The sequence below is a fragment of the Quercus suber genome, unplaced genomic scaffold (genome assembly GCF_002906115.3).
Source record: "Quercus suber isolate HL8 unplaced genomic scaffold, Cork oak 2.0 scaffold_509, whole genome shotgun sequence".
NCBI lineage: Eukaryota > Viridiplantae > Streptophyta > Magnoliopsida > Fagales > Fagaceae > Quercus > Quercus suber.
Window position 1 is genome coordinate 474,017 of NW_027069958.1, and position 13,512 is coordinate 487,528.

Here is a 13,512-nt window from a genome sequence, read left to right on the forward strand (position 1 = left end):
TAAATTATAAATGTACTTATAAATCATAAATGTACTTGATTAGTTGATTAAAATAAATAGTATATACTACTATATTAACATTTCATAGTTGATTAAAGATATTAAATGGTTTTGTCAATCTTGTCTCATGATTGTTTACATTTCATACACACACACACACACACACAAATTACATATGACCCCCCAAAGATAAATTCCTAACTCCGTCACTATAATTAAAAGAAAAACTGTAAGCACATTTGGTCTTATTGCAGTTGCACACCTCTGCAATACCTTCTAATTAAAGTTCATAAATCATGCCCACTTTTAGCATTAGCATGTGAGGAATGTCAAACACTTCATTACTCTATCTCAAATTTCTCGTCAAGAAATTGTAAACATAATCTATGAGGATTCTCTTGCCTATACTAGCTCCTTTGCTAGTAACTACTTCACCCTCACCAATTAAGTGAACAACTCCTGAGTTCCAAGCCTTGTCCACTTCCCCAACCTCTCTCTTCACAACCTCTTGTCCCTTAACTTCTTCAACTTCCTTAACATCCTTATTCTCTTCTTCTTTCATTTCCTCTACTTGTTTCATCTCATCATTCGCTTCTCGATCCTCCTCACCATTATTGAGCATTCTTTGAGACAACCAAAAGTCATCACTAATGAACTCTTTCAATCTTTCTACCAAAATCTTCTCAAATGGCTCCTACTCAATTCGCACATCTGTGTATCCATATCTCACAACACACTGGAACACGTTGAGATCTTCAGGCTCTACTCGACAAAAAAGGATCCACTCTTCAACAGGAAACTTGCTTACAGGTAGTGTCTTGATGGAGACGAAAATGAGGACTGAGTGCAACGTAGGCACATTTGCTGCATAGTGTTTGAAGATTGGTGGGATACCATGAACAAGTTCTAAGTAGAACAAGGCAAGCCTTGGTATACAACAAAACCTTGTGTCATCAAGTATTTCCTTTAATTTGTTGGAAGAAACTTTGTGCACAAGCTCATAATAGTACTTCCCCCCGAACACATTGTTCCAAACAAACATTATACTGATTAGAATTGCTGCAAAGACTAGAGAAAGATACCCTCCTTGGAAAATTTGTAAAGAACCGAAGTTAAAAAGAGAAGCTCTAATGCGCCAATGATAACAATGTAGGAAATGGCAAAAATCATGTGGATTTTCCATATCATGATCATGATTAGAACTAGGAAGGATGATGTGAGGGTCATTACAAAAACCACTGCTATCCCTGCACGCGGTTAACAACTCATTAATTGATACTCATATCTCACAGATTGAATTTAAAATAAAAAATCCTCAATCGCACTCTTAGTATTTCATTTTTATGGAGGTAGTTTACATCATACAATACAAAGATTTTTTTTTTTTTAAAAAAACCTCAAGTGATTTATAAGGGAAGGAAAGAAAGTATGGTAGGCTATAATTGATGGAGTATAATGTCAAACACAAAAGGTGTGCTAAAAGAATTTTTATTCTTTCAAACTCTTGAATTTCAGCATTCAAAAGAATAAATATATAAATGAGTGACTAGCTTGCCGTGGTTAAAAGGAAAATGTGAGAAAATAAATTACCGTAGGCATTTCCAATCTTAGCCGTGGTCCTGAAACCCAAAGTAACTCCTACGAAAGCCAGCATAAGAAAGTAATTAATTTCTGGTATATAAGCCTGTCCTTCATACTTTGCTGATGTATGTACTATTTTCACACGAGGGAAACACCCTAGAGAGAGAGATTGTTGGATTATAGAGAAAGTAGCTGAAATCATTGCTTGACTTGCTATGATTGCCGCCAATACAGCCACCACAAACATGGGCCAATACATAGCTTTTGCATCAACTACTTGAACAAGTTATACTCTTATCACACACCAAAACAAAAAAGAGAGAGTAACATAAAAAATGCATTGTTGTACTTGGTATGGAGCTGTAAAAGACACTTCTAACGAGTTCATTATTCTTGCGAAAAAAAGAAGCTTGTCCTGTGTATGCTAGAACGATAGCCGAGTAGGTTAGGCAACACATGCATATTTGTATGGACCGAACTGTGAAGTGGCCTAGATCAGCAAATAAAGCCTCACAACCTGCATATTTTACAAGTAATAATACTTCATGAACATGCTTAATTTCCAAGTAATCCAAAACAGTAAGATAAATGGTATTCGTATATAATATATATGTGAAAGAAATTGCAACCTGTAGTGTAAAGGACAACACCACCAAGAGAAATCCACGCTTCTTTGTTGTTCCTCTGAAAATATTCCATAATGTACTTTGGATTTGCGGCTTTTACAACACTTGGATCAAATTTGAGGATATTGTAGATGCCAATGCCAAAAATGAGTACAAACCAAACGCAAAGTGTGGGGGAAAATGTATAACCCACTTTATCAGTTCCAAATCTTTGAATCAAGAATAGTAGGATCAAGATGGCTACTGAAATCCAAACAATCAAATCTGTATACACACACACACACACACACACACACATATATGAAAAGAAATTTTTTTAATCATTTTACCATTATTTTAACACTAATAAAAGATAGAATTTGAAAATAATAGTTCCACCTAAGGTTGTATTGACTACATTACAGATAATCTAAATTGACTAATTAGAACTCGGATTCTAGGTTGTAGGAGCTCTATATTGATAGAATGTTGAATGGTTACGTACCGTCTATGATTTTAGATGTAGCTTCCTGGAGTTCCCCCACAACTGACAAATCTGTCATCACATAAATGGAATAGGGAAGACTTGTTAATTTTTTTTCTTTATTAATTTCGAAGTCAAATACATAATGAGAGAACAAAGAGACAAACACTAATCGATGTATGAACTAGTAATGGAAGAACAGATACACCACATGCATGGCTTTGCAAGCACTATCTTAACAAATAAAAAGTGAATAGTAAACCTGAGATACAAGGAGTGAGAACACTATTCTATCACCATGGAAGTTCCAAGCATTGTGGCAAACAGTAGCAAAGACTTAGCAAAATTCCTCTTCTCTAGCTTAGACATGAGCCACGAAGCCCTTTTCTGACGGCGGTTTGGCAACTGAAGCGGGTAATTTGAGACGTCATGATCCTCAACTTGTTGATTTGGGATCAAAGTCACCTTGGCGTACCGGCATATTAGAGAGTTCAAGGCAAATGTCCCACCTGAAAAGGAAAAAAAGAAAGAAAGAAAGAATCTTTCTATTATGTTCCAAGTGTTAGTAGACGTATATTATAGCTCAACCTCAATATTTAGAAATCAAAATGACACTTTGTAAAAGTTTTGAAGAATGAGAAATATAGCTTAACCTTAATATTATAATACTCTCCTTGCTACCATTTTGTATAGTGAACAACGACTTAGTTCATAAGAGGTTAGTTCAAATTACGCTCAGATCTAATCACATGTACAAATCAAAATTGATGTAAGACACAGCCATATCATTATCTAATTAATAACACAACCTAGCTTCATTGTCACTTAACGTGAGATACAAAATGACATTAAGCACGTAATTCATTGTCATTGTATGTTTTTCTTTACGAGGAGAATAATGGTTGGAATGCCCTCACATTTATTGTTGTAACTATTAAATTATCTCTCAAAAAAATAAACTAATAACGAATAAGACTTACCAAATGCTCATTTCAAACAAAATATCCTCATTATTACCTACTTAATAATATAAAGCATGATTTAATATTTGTTTCTATTTTATCAAAATGAATAAGGAAAAATTCATGAGCATTTATATATAGTTAGGACCAAGGCTATCATGGTTGAAATCCTATACAGATCGGTGAGAGGATTCGTATAATTATAACTTATAATATATATTAAAGAAACATTTAAAAAAAAAAGTAATTTTTGGCACAAATTAGTGAAATTACTCATAATAAAAAGAAAAATACCAAATTATAAATAAATAAACAAAGTTCAAAAAGTTTACAAGTTGCAACTCATAAATTTTAGGTTCTAAGTTAAACAACTCAAAGTATACATAACGTCTCACATAAACTACTCAAAGCAAATAACAATGTCAATACCTAATGTATCACATAAATAGCACAAAGCAAATAACAATGTTTCAAACAACACCACAAACACACTCAATCATCAAGACCAAAGTTTTAGTTATCATGGATGGGTTCCTCGAAGTACGGTTGATCATTATAAGAAACGTTCACGTTATTGTTAGTAGATTTATTTATTTATTTATTTATTTAAATCACCTTCATTGTCAATGGTCTCTCTTACTATTAGATTTTTCAGCTTCTCGTACTCACCTTCTACTCTCTAGTAGTCTATTCTCTTCTCTTCTCTTTTGTCTTCTTTGATTTGGTTTATTAGGTTAAGGTGATGATTGACGACAGACACAAGCCTTAAAGTTTTATTTTTTTGCTTTTATTTTTTAATGTTTTTTTAATCAATTCAAGCTAGGGCCACTAAGCTTATCTGGTTATTACATTATTTTTTTTATTAGTTTGGTGTTTTGGGGCTACATTAGGAGGGCCGAAATTAGCAAAAAAAATTTTGAATTTTCCTTTATATATTAATGTCATTGCAAGTACAATACTATTAACTACTACAAAGTCATCATTAATACTGACAATTGTGGTCATAAATAACTCGAGACCCCAAGACGAAATGTTGTCGCTACTAGCTCATTAGTAGCGACGAATTTTTTTGTCGTCGCTAGTAGATTATTATTAACAACGACATTTTTTTTGTCGCTAATATGTCATTACTAGCAACAATGCTTGTTGCCGTCACAAATAATGATATATAATTGACCACACACATGTCATCACTAAAAATTGCATATTAGCAATGATATTGTTTGTCCTCACTAATGATATGATAAAATATTAGTGATGACATTGTCGTCACAAATAATATTTTACATTTTTTTTTCTTTAAAATTTACATTATGAATTTTACATGGGTACCTATTGGGAAATAACAAAGCACAATCCTATGCACATAAAAAAAATTTCAATCACAAATACTCATATAAGCATAACAATTGCTCCATCAATAACTACTAATAAGGGAAAATAATACCCAAGTTCAATATCATATACATAATAAAAACTCCAATCTATTCACTCAAATACTAATCAAATGATAACGTATTCCTCATGAAGATATGCAACCGAGCTGAAACTTGTTGCAATGAACAAAACACAAAACAAGAGCCAACAAGGAACAAGACAAAGAAGAAAAAGAAAAGAAAAGTAATAGCTAAAATTCCATATCCAATTTTTTCAGTATTTCCAAACTAGTTTCCTTTTAAATAGTACTCCATAACTCAAATTAAATTAAGACCCTTTTTACAATTCACCAATCAGTTACACCCAAAACACACAAAAACTCTAAAAATCATTCAAAACCCATGAAACTCTAAGACACAAAGACCCACAAAATCATGAAGCAATTGTTGATTTTCAAAGATACCCACAATTGGTTTACCAAAAATAAGGAATACCCAGAAGGTAAAATGAAGAGAGATCATCAAAAGTACCTCAATTTAACACAACCAGGAAAGATGTGAACTTTGACACTCCCCAAAGTTGAAGTGTCAGACTTTGAGTTTAGTTCCTTCTTCTATAAAAAATAAAAATAAAAATTTTGTTTCTTTCACATAGTGTCTGGTAAACGCCTTGGACTTACAAGTTGAACAAAAGAGTGAGATCATGCTCTTTTTTTATCAAGTTTGTGCCTTCAAGAAGAACCACCACTGGTACTTTCAGCATAACCTTCAAAACAAGACCCAACAAAAGTTAACTCTTAGCAAATGATGTGAACTTTGACACTCCCCAAAGTTGAAGTGTCAGACTTTGAGTTTAGTTTCTTCTTCTATAAAAAATAAAAATAAAAACTTTGTTTCTTTCACATAGTGTTTGGTAAACGCCTTGGACTTACAAGTTGAACAAAAGAGTGAGATCATGCTCTTTTTTGATCAAGTTTGTGCCTTCAAGAAGAACCACCACTGGTACTTTCAGCATAACCTTCAAAACAAGACCCAACAAAAGTTAACTCTTAGCAAATGATGTAAACTTTGACACTCCCCAAAGTTGAAGTGTCAGACTTTGAGTTTAGTTTCTTCTTCTATAAAAAATAAAAATAAAAACTTTGTTTCTTTCACATAGTGTTTGGTAAACGCCTTGGAATTACAAGTTGAACAAAAGAGTGAGATCCTGCTCTTTTTTGATCAAGTTTGTGCCTTCAAGAAGAACCACCACTGGTACTTTCAGCATAACCTTCAAAACAAGACCCAACAAAAGTTAACTCTTGGCAAATGATGTGAACTTTGACACTCCCCAACATTGAAGTGTCAAACTTTGAGTTTAGTTTCTTCTTCTATAAAAAATAAAAATAAAAACTTTGTTTCTTTCACATAGTGTCTGGTAAACACCTTGGACTTACAAGTTGAACAAAAGAGGGAGATCGTGCTCTTTTATGATCACGTTTATGCCTTCAAGACGAACCACCACTAGTATTTTCAGCATAACCTTCAAAACAAGACCCAACAAAAGTTAACTCTTCAGCAAATGGCTTGGAGGCAATAAAGTCATTAAATTAAACTGAAGGTCAAAGAAACTAACAATTTAAAATGTTATGATAGTTCAATTATCACAAAGAGTCTTTTCCATCATTCCTTTTCCATTTAATTTTTCATTAAACGATGTAAAAAATGTTCATCTGTTTTCTTAAACTCTCAATTTGCAATCACACCCACAAAGCTATAAGAAAAGTTGCTAGAGTTTTCTTAAACTCTCAATCTCTATATGAAATTGGTTGGTTATCTAAGGCCTTAAGAAATAGAAGAACTATTAAAGGAAAAAGGACTTGAAAATTAAAAAGAAGACTCATGGGCTTGGTACAGCCAATTAATTCTCATTTTAGTAAATCTTGAATTTGTCAAATTATGCATCTTGCTAAGACTCATCAATGACAAAAAAAAGCTTCTGAATGGTGCCAATAAAATTTTAGATTTATAGGGAATAATTTACAATAACATTGAATTATAGAAGTAAACACAAAAGGAGGGAAAAGAAAGGGAGACTACTCACAGTCTTTGAAGATTAGGAGACTTGAAACCGAAATGTTGGAGGACTTTGACACTTCACCAGCCAAATTGTTTAGCTCCACAACAGCAACAGAAGCTAGTTCTTTTGCTTAAAAAGCCTCTTCAGCCAATTTTTGATTCTACACACATAACCCACTATTCTCCTCTGAAAGCTAAACATGTTCCAAATTAAGTTTCTTATTCTCAATCTCCTATCCAAACAAACAAATACAACAATGAGTTCCAAAAGTGCAGGCACTTGTCAAAATGTAGAATGACACATAAACAATGTGCTTTAATACCAGACAACTGTGTAGTATATTTTGTAGATGAATCAGGAAGTTTCACAGCATGAGTGGGTCAAGCAGTTGAATCTTCTACAAGGATCACATGCTAGCCATTTGTGAATTAGATTTTGCCAGGTGGATTGCCATGATGTAGAAGACAAGGTGTTATTTGCATGTTATAAACAGGAGTTTTAAATTGGGCTAAAATAGAGGAACTCGTGATATGGACAATCAGGTCACTGCCATAATAATCCGACTTTAACAAACCATAATTCCACACATCACAAATTTTCAATCACAAATACTCATATAAGCATAACAACTACTCCATCAATAACTACTAATAAGGAAAACAATACCCAAGTTCTATATCATATACATAATTTAAATTCAAATCTACTCTCTCATATAATAATAAAATAATAACAAATTCCTCAAGAAGATATACAACTAAGTTTGCAATGAAAAGTATCTCCCCTCAACATCATTAGTAGCCCAAGGCATGCGACATTTTAACTTGAAATAAAAAGAATAAACCAATGTAAAGGTGAACTAAAGTAGATGACAAAAATGTGTACAAAATAGTTTTAACATCCAAGTAAAACTTTAACAGTTTTATTTTTCAAAAATGCCATAGCTGAGAAGATATGAAAGCTTTATGTATTTAACAAAATTTAACCTGCATCAAAACTCAACTTAATCTTCATCCCCAAGATCTCTAATAGATTCATCATTGCTAGATAAATCTTTTTCCTAATCTGAGCTTGAAACATCGTCATGACTATATATTTCTTCTTCATTGTTGGAATCTGTATCCTATTCCTCATTAGACTAGTCATTATTGATGAGCATACTTTCATCAAGTTGCACATATATATCATCAACAGGTATTAAGTCCCCTAAATCTATTGCTAGCACACCATCTCTATGTAACAAAGTTGAGTCTTCATCATTTTCTTGTTGAACTGTTGCATTAACCCTAATACATTCACTTTCTTGGTATACTGCATCACCATTATCTTCTTCATTTTCTTCATGCACTTTCTCTGTGCCTGTGGGAATATCATACATGTTTCTATGCGTCATATGTTGCACCACTTGCCAACTATTGCCTAATTTGGTATCATTCAAGTAAAAAACTTGTGAAGCTTGGCATGCTAAGATAAATGGGTCAAAATGATACCATGTACGAGATGTATTCACACTTGTACAATGCTCATTCATATGCATTCCTGTTCCATCCCTAGTGTCCCACCAATCACACTTAAATAAATATACATGATTATTGCCCAATTAGGTTAGCTCCAAAACATTTCTCAACTCACCATAGTAGTCAGTTTCTGTTCCACCATCTTCACCTGAAACAAAGACGCTGCTATTTTGAGTACGACGAGTATGTTCACGGTCTTTTGTGTGGAACCTAACACCATTCACAATGCAACCTTGATAAACTACAACTAGAGAATTAGATCTGCATGCAAGACTATATAATTCTTTTGACACATTTGTCGCATTACTCCCACATATACGATTTTTGAACCAATTTTCGAATTCAACTTCATGCTTATGATCAATGTCAATGATGCCTTCTCCTTGAATCACCAAATAATGCTCACTACATTATAAATACGTAAAAACACTTCATTTTATTTTCAAGTAACATGAAAATTTTCTTTAAAAAAAATCAATGGATCTTCAGATAATGCTTACTAAATAATAAAAACATATAAGCACTACATTTTATTGCTAAGTAACATGTAACTTGGAAAAAAAAATTCAATGAAACACTTACTTTTTGTACAAATCAATTTTTGAACAATTGCTAAGCACATACCATCGAGCCCATGTGAGATGTGTATCATCAAGTCTTACATATTTTGCTACTCCTAAAGGACGTACTGGTTGTGAAAAAACACATAAGCCTACATCCCTTTCCCCTTGGCACCTGTCGCTATTCCGCTCCTCACAACTCCAAACTGTCTCAATCTCATGAAGATACATGGAGCAGAATGTCAAACATTCAATAGATAAATATCCTTCAGCAATTGACCCTTTTGGATGTGCTCTATTTCACACAAACCGCTTTAATTTACCAAGGAACCTTTCAATTTGATACATCCAACGAAATTGAATAGGGCTTGCAAACTCTACCTCTCGAGGTAAATGAAGATATAGATGTACCATTATATCAAAAAAAGCGAGTGGAAATATCATTTCCATTTTACATAAAATCACAACAATGTCTTCCTTCATTTGATTTAAGACATCTAACTTCAATGTTCGTGAACACAAGTCCTTAAAAAAAAAACACAATTCAATCAATGTTGTACTTATATTATCATTGAAATATCCACGAATTGCAACAAGAAGTAATCATTGTAAGAGTACATGAAAATTATGGCTTTTCATTCCTAAAATCGTACCCTCATTGGTATTCACGCATCTACGAATGTTAGATGCATACCCATCAGGAAACTTCACATTTTTTAGCCAATCACAGAATCTTGTATTCTCAGCTTTTGTCAATGTATACTTTGCTTGTGGCATTTTTGTAGATGTACTAATTTTTTGTAAGTGCAATTCTTTACGTATGCCCATGTCTTCTAAATCCTTTCGTGCATTAGAAGTGTCTTTATTTTTCCCTTTTATACTATCATACATCAGTGTACCTAAGACATTGTCACATATATTCTTCTCAATATGCATGGCATCTAAGTTATGGCTTAGTTTCAATGTTGACCAGTAAGGTAACTCAAAAAAAAAAATACTTTTCTTTTTCCAATTCAACTCGATCTTCGTGCGCTTTCTTTTTCTTGTAGCTTCATCATTTTCAAATTGCACTTCTGGAACATTCATTAGTTGTTGTAACAGTTGATCTCCTAATAATTCATTAGGGGCTATCCTATGCTCTTCAGTTCCATCAAAAATTTTTTTTTTTTTTTTTTTTTTTTTTGCACCAATTATGCTCCAAAGGTAAGAATCAACGATGACCCATGTAACACAATTTGTGGTTAGACTTCAAATAACTCGACTCTATATTCTCGTTACATATAGGACATGCTAACTTTCCCTTGGTAGACCACCCAAATAAGTTCGCATATATGCAAGAAAATCATTTATAGTCCATAATAACGCTGCATGCAACTTAAATGAATGTTGTGTTGATGCGTCATACGTCTTGATGCCCTCATTCCATAATTTTTTTAAATCATTTTTGTTTCCAGGTGCCTTACGTCTAGGAATAAGTAAGGACAAAATCATATACGGACCCTTCATACACCTCCATGAAGGTAAATTATAAGACATAAGTATTACTGGCCACATACTATATGATGTACTCATGTTACCAAATGGATTGAACCCATCACTTGCTAAACCAAGTCGCACATTGCGAGAATCTACAGCAAACCAAGCATTTTTTTTATCAGACTCTTTCCACACTATTGAATCGGCGGGATGTCTAAGGTAATCTCCATCTTCAAGTTGCTTATCTTTGTGCCACCTTATGTCTTTAGCTATATCTTTTGACATAAACAATCGCAGCGACCTTGGTTTCATACACCTCCATAGAGGTAAATTATACGACATAAGTATTACTGGCCACATGCTATATGATGTACTCATGTTACAAAATGGATTGAACCCATCACTTGCTAAACCAAGTCGCATATTGCGAGAATCTACAGCAAACCAAGAATGTTTTTTATCAAAGTCTTTCCACACTATTGAATCGGCGGGATGTCTAAGGTAATCTCCATCTTCAAGTCACTTATCTTTGTGCCACCTCATGTCTTTAGCTATATCTTTTGACATAAACAATCGCTGCGACCTTGGTTTCATACACCTCTATGGAGGTAAATTATACGACATAAGTATTACCAGCCACATGCTATATGATGTACTCATGTTACCAAATGGATTGAACCCATCACTTGCTAAACCAAGTCGCACATTGCAAGAATTTGCAACAAACCAAGCATGTTTTTTATCAAACTTTTTCCACACTATTGAATCGACAAGATGTCTCGTTGCTTATCGTTGTGCCACCTCATGTCTTTAGCTATATCTTTTGACATAAACAATCGCTGTGGCCTTGGTTTAATTGGGAAATACCTTAAGACCTTCCAAGGAATTTTTTTACCTTTACCGTTGTCCTCTTTCCATCTTGAAGTATGACATTTTGGGCATTCTTCTTTATCAGCATATTCTTTCTAGAAAAGTGTATAGACTTTTTTGCATACATGTATCAGCTCATAGCTAAAACCCAAGTCTCATCTGAACTGCTTTGCTTCATAATAAGATTTTGGCAATGACTCCCCATTTGAGAGCACCTGTTTTATCAAGTCAATCACAAATCAAATGACTTATCACTCCAATTGCAAAGTGTCTTTATATGAAGTAGCTTCATACAAAAAGAGAGTTTAGAAAACTTCTTGCAACCTAGATAAAGCTCACGTTGGGCATCTTCCCACAACTGATCAAAAGGTCTTGCTTTGTAATCATTGTTTGATGGACTTGGAGAAGTGAAGGATTCACTTATATTTGCATCTGGAAATGTCCCCCTATAAATGTCATCTAACATCTCTCCAACATCATCAATGTCCTCTACTTGTGAATTATCATCATTATGCTCAGCTTGCACATGTTTAAAAAATGGATCTTCTTCCCCATGAAATATCCATTGGGTGTAATTCAAATCAAATATATTCACAATCAAATGAGTCTCCACCGCGTTTATATGGTGATAATACAAATTTGTGCATTTACGACATGGACACTTAATCCTGCCAACTCGATTCGCATGACCACGTGCCATGTTAATGAACTGCTTAACACCTTCACTATATCGTGTACTAGTTCTATCAGTTTCATGCATCCAACTTTTATTTTTCTTGATGTCCCTATCATAATTTCAACAAACACATTCTTATTTGAGATGAAGTGGGTTGATGAGTTAAACAAGTTCTCTATTATGATGTCTCTATCATAATTCATAGATGTAAAAGAAGTGAACTACTTACCAAGTATAACCCAATTTTCGTTGGAAATAAAACCAATTAAAAAATATAAACAAAATTGCTTGTTCTTGAAACAACTACAATCATAATAGACTATTTTCAGCAATACTCTTGCTTTATAAGTAAAAACCGTTCATATTAATGCATACACTTATGCATCCATGCTCGCATGTATATAACTTGCTTTAAAAAAATGTCTACATGTTTGTATAAATATGATATGCAACTGCAACTCTAGTACAAAAAGATCCAAGCATAGCAGCATAGATGTAGAATTAAAGGGTGGGGCAGGAATCAGGTAATTGAAATGTAACATTGACCAAAAGTATGCAATACTATTGGATCTGATATTATCTTAAACCGTTTTGTTAGGTGTTTTTTTTTTTATTCCCATTTTCCCACCAAATACAAACAATCCTGACCCATTTTCCCTCCAAATACAAATAATCCTTTCTCTCAAACATCTCTAAACTGCAGTCAAAATCCAAAAAAATGAAATAAAATAAAATAAAATAAAGACAAAAGCACATACAAAAAAAGAATTTTGATACCCATTTTCCCTCCAAATATAATTTTTGGCCCATCCCTAACCCATTTTCCCTCCAAATACTAATAATCCTTTCTCTCAAGTATTTCTAAACTCCAGTCAAAAGCAAAAAAAATAAAATAAATAAATAAATAAAAATAAAAAAGACAGAACCCATCTGGGATGCATTGAGGAGGAAGATGAGATAGATTATGTGCAAATCCGCCTTTTGCCCTTGCTGTTTGCATGGCTCTAAGTGGTAAAAATAAATATAAGATAAAAAGAAGAGCATTACAGACTTGAGCAGCAAAAATGAAGAAGAAGATAGGTAGAGAATATAAACTATAATGCTTGAATCTTGAGGTTTACATACTTGGGGAGCAAAGATGAGACGTGAGAACTTAAAAAATTCCTTAAGAATATTAACTATAATGCTTCCCAACTATATATTACTAGCCTATAGCTACTACTTATTTTTTTCTTTTTTGGTTAAAGCCTATAGCTACTATTACTAGCCTATATAGTTACTATTTTTTTTGGGGAAATTCTTACCTAGTCCCAGACTACAAGGTCACTAAGCTGACTTTGTAGTCC

The 13,512-nt window shown here is 33.4% G+C and overlaps 1 pseudogene; it reads right to left on the bottom strand.

Annotated features, from left to right (window-relative positions):
- Nucleotides 1–280: 280 nt before the first annotated feature.
- LOC112004293 (potassium transporter 5-like) lies at nucleotides 281–12,190 on the bottom strand (annotated as a pseudogene).
- Between the last annotated feature and the right edge of the window lie 1,322 nt (nucleotides 12,191–13,512).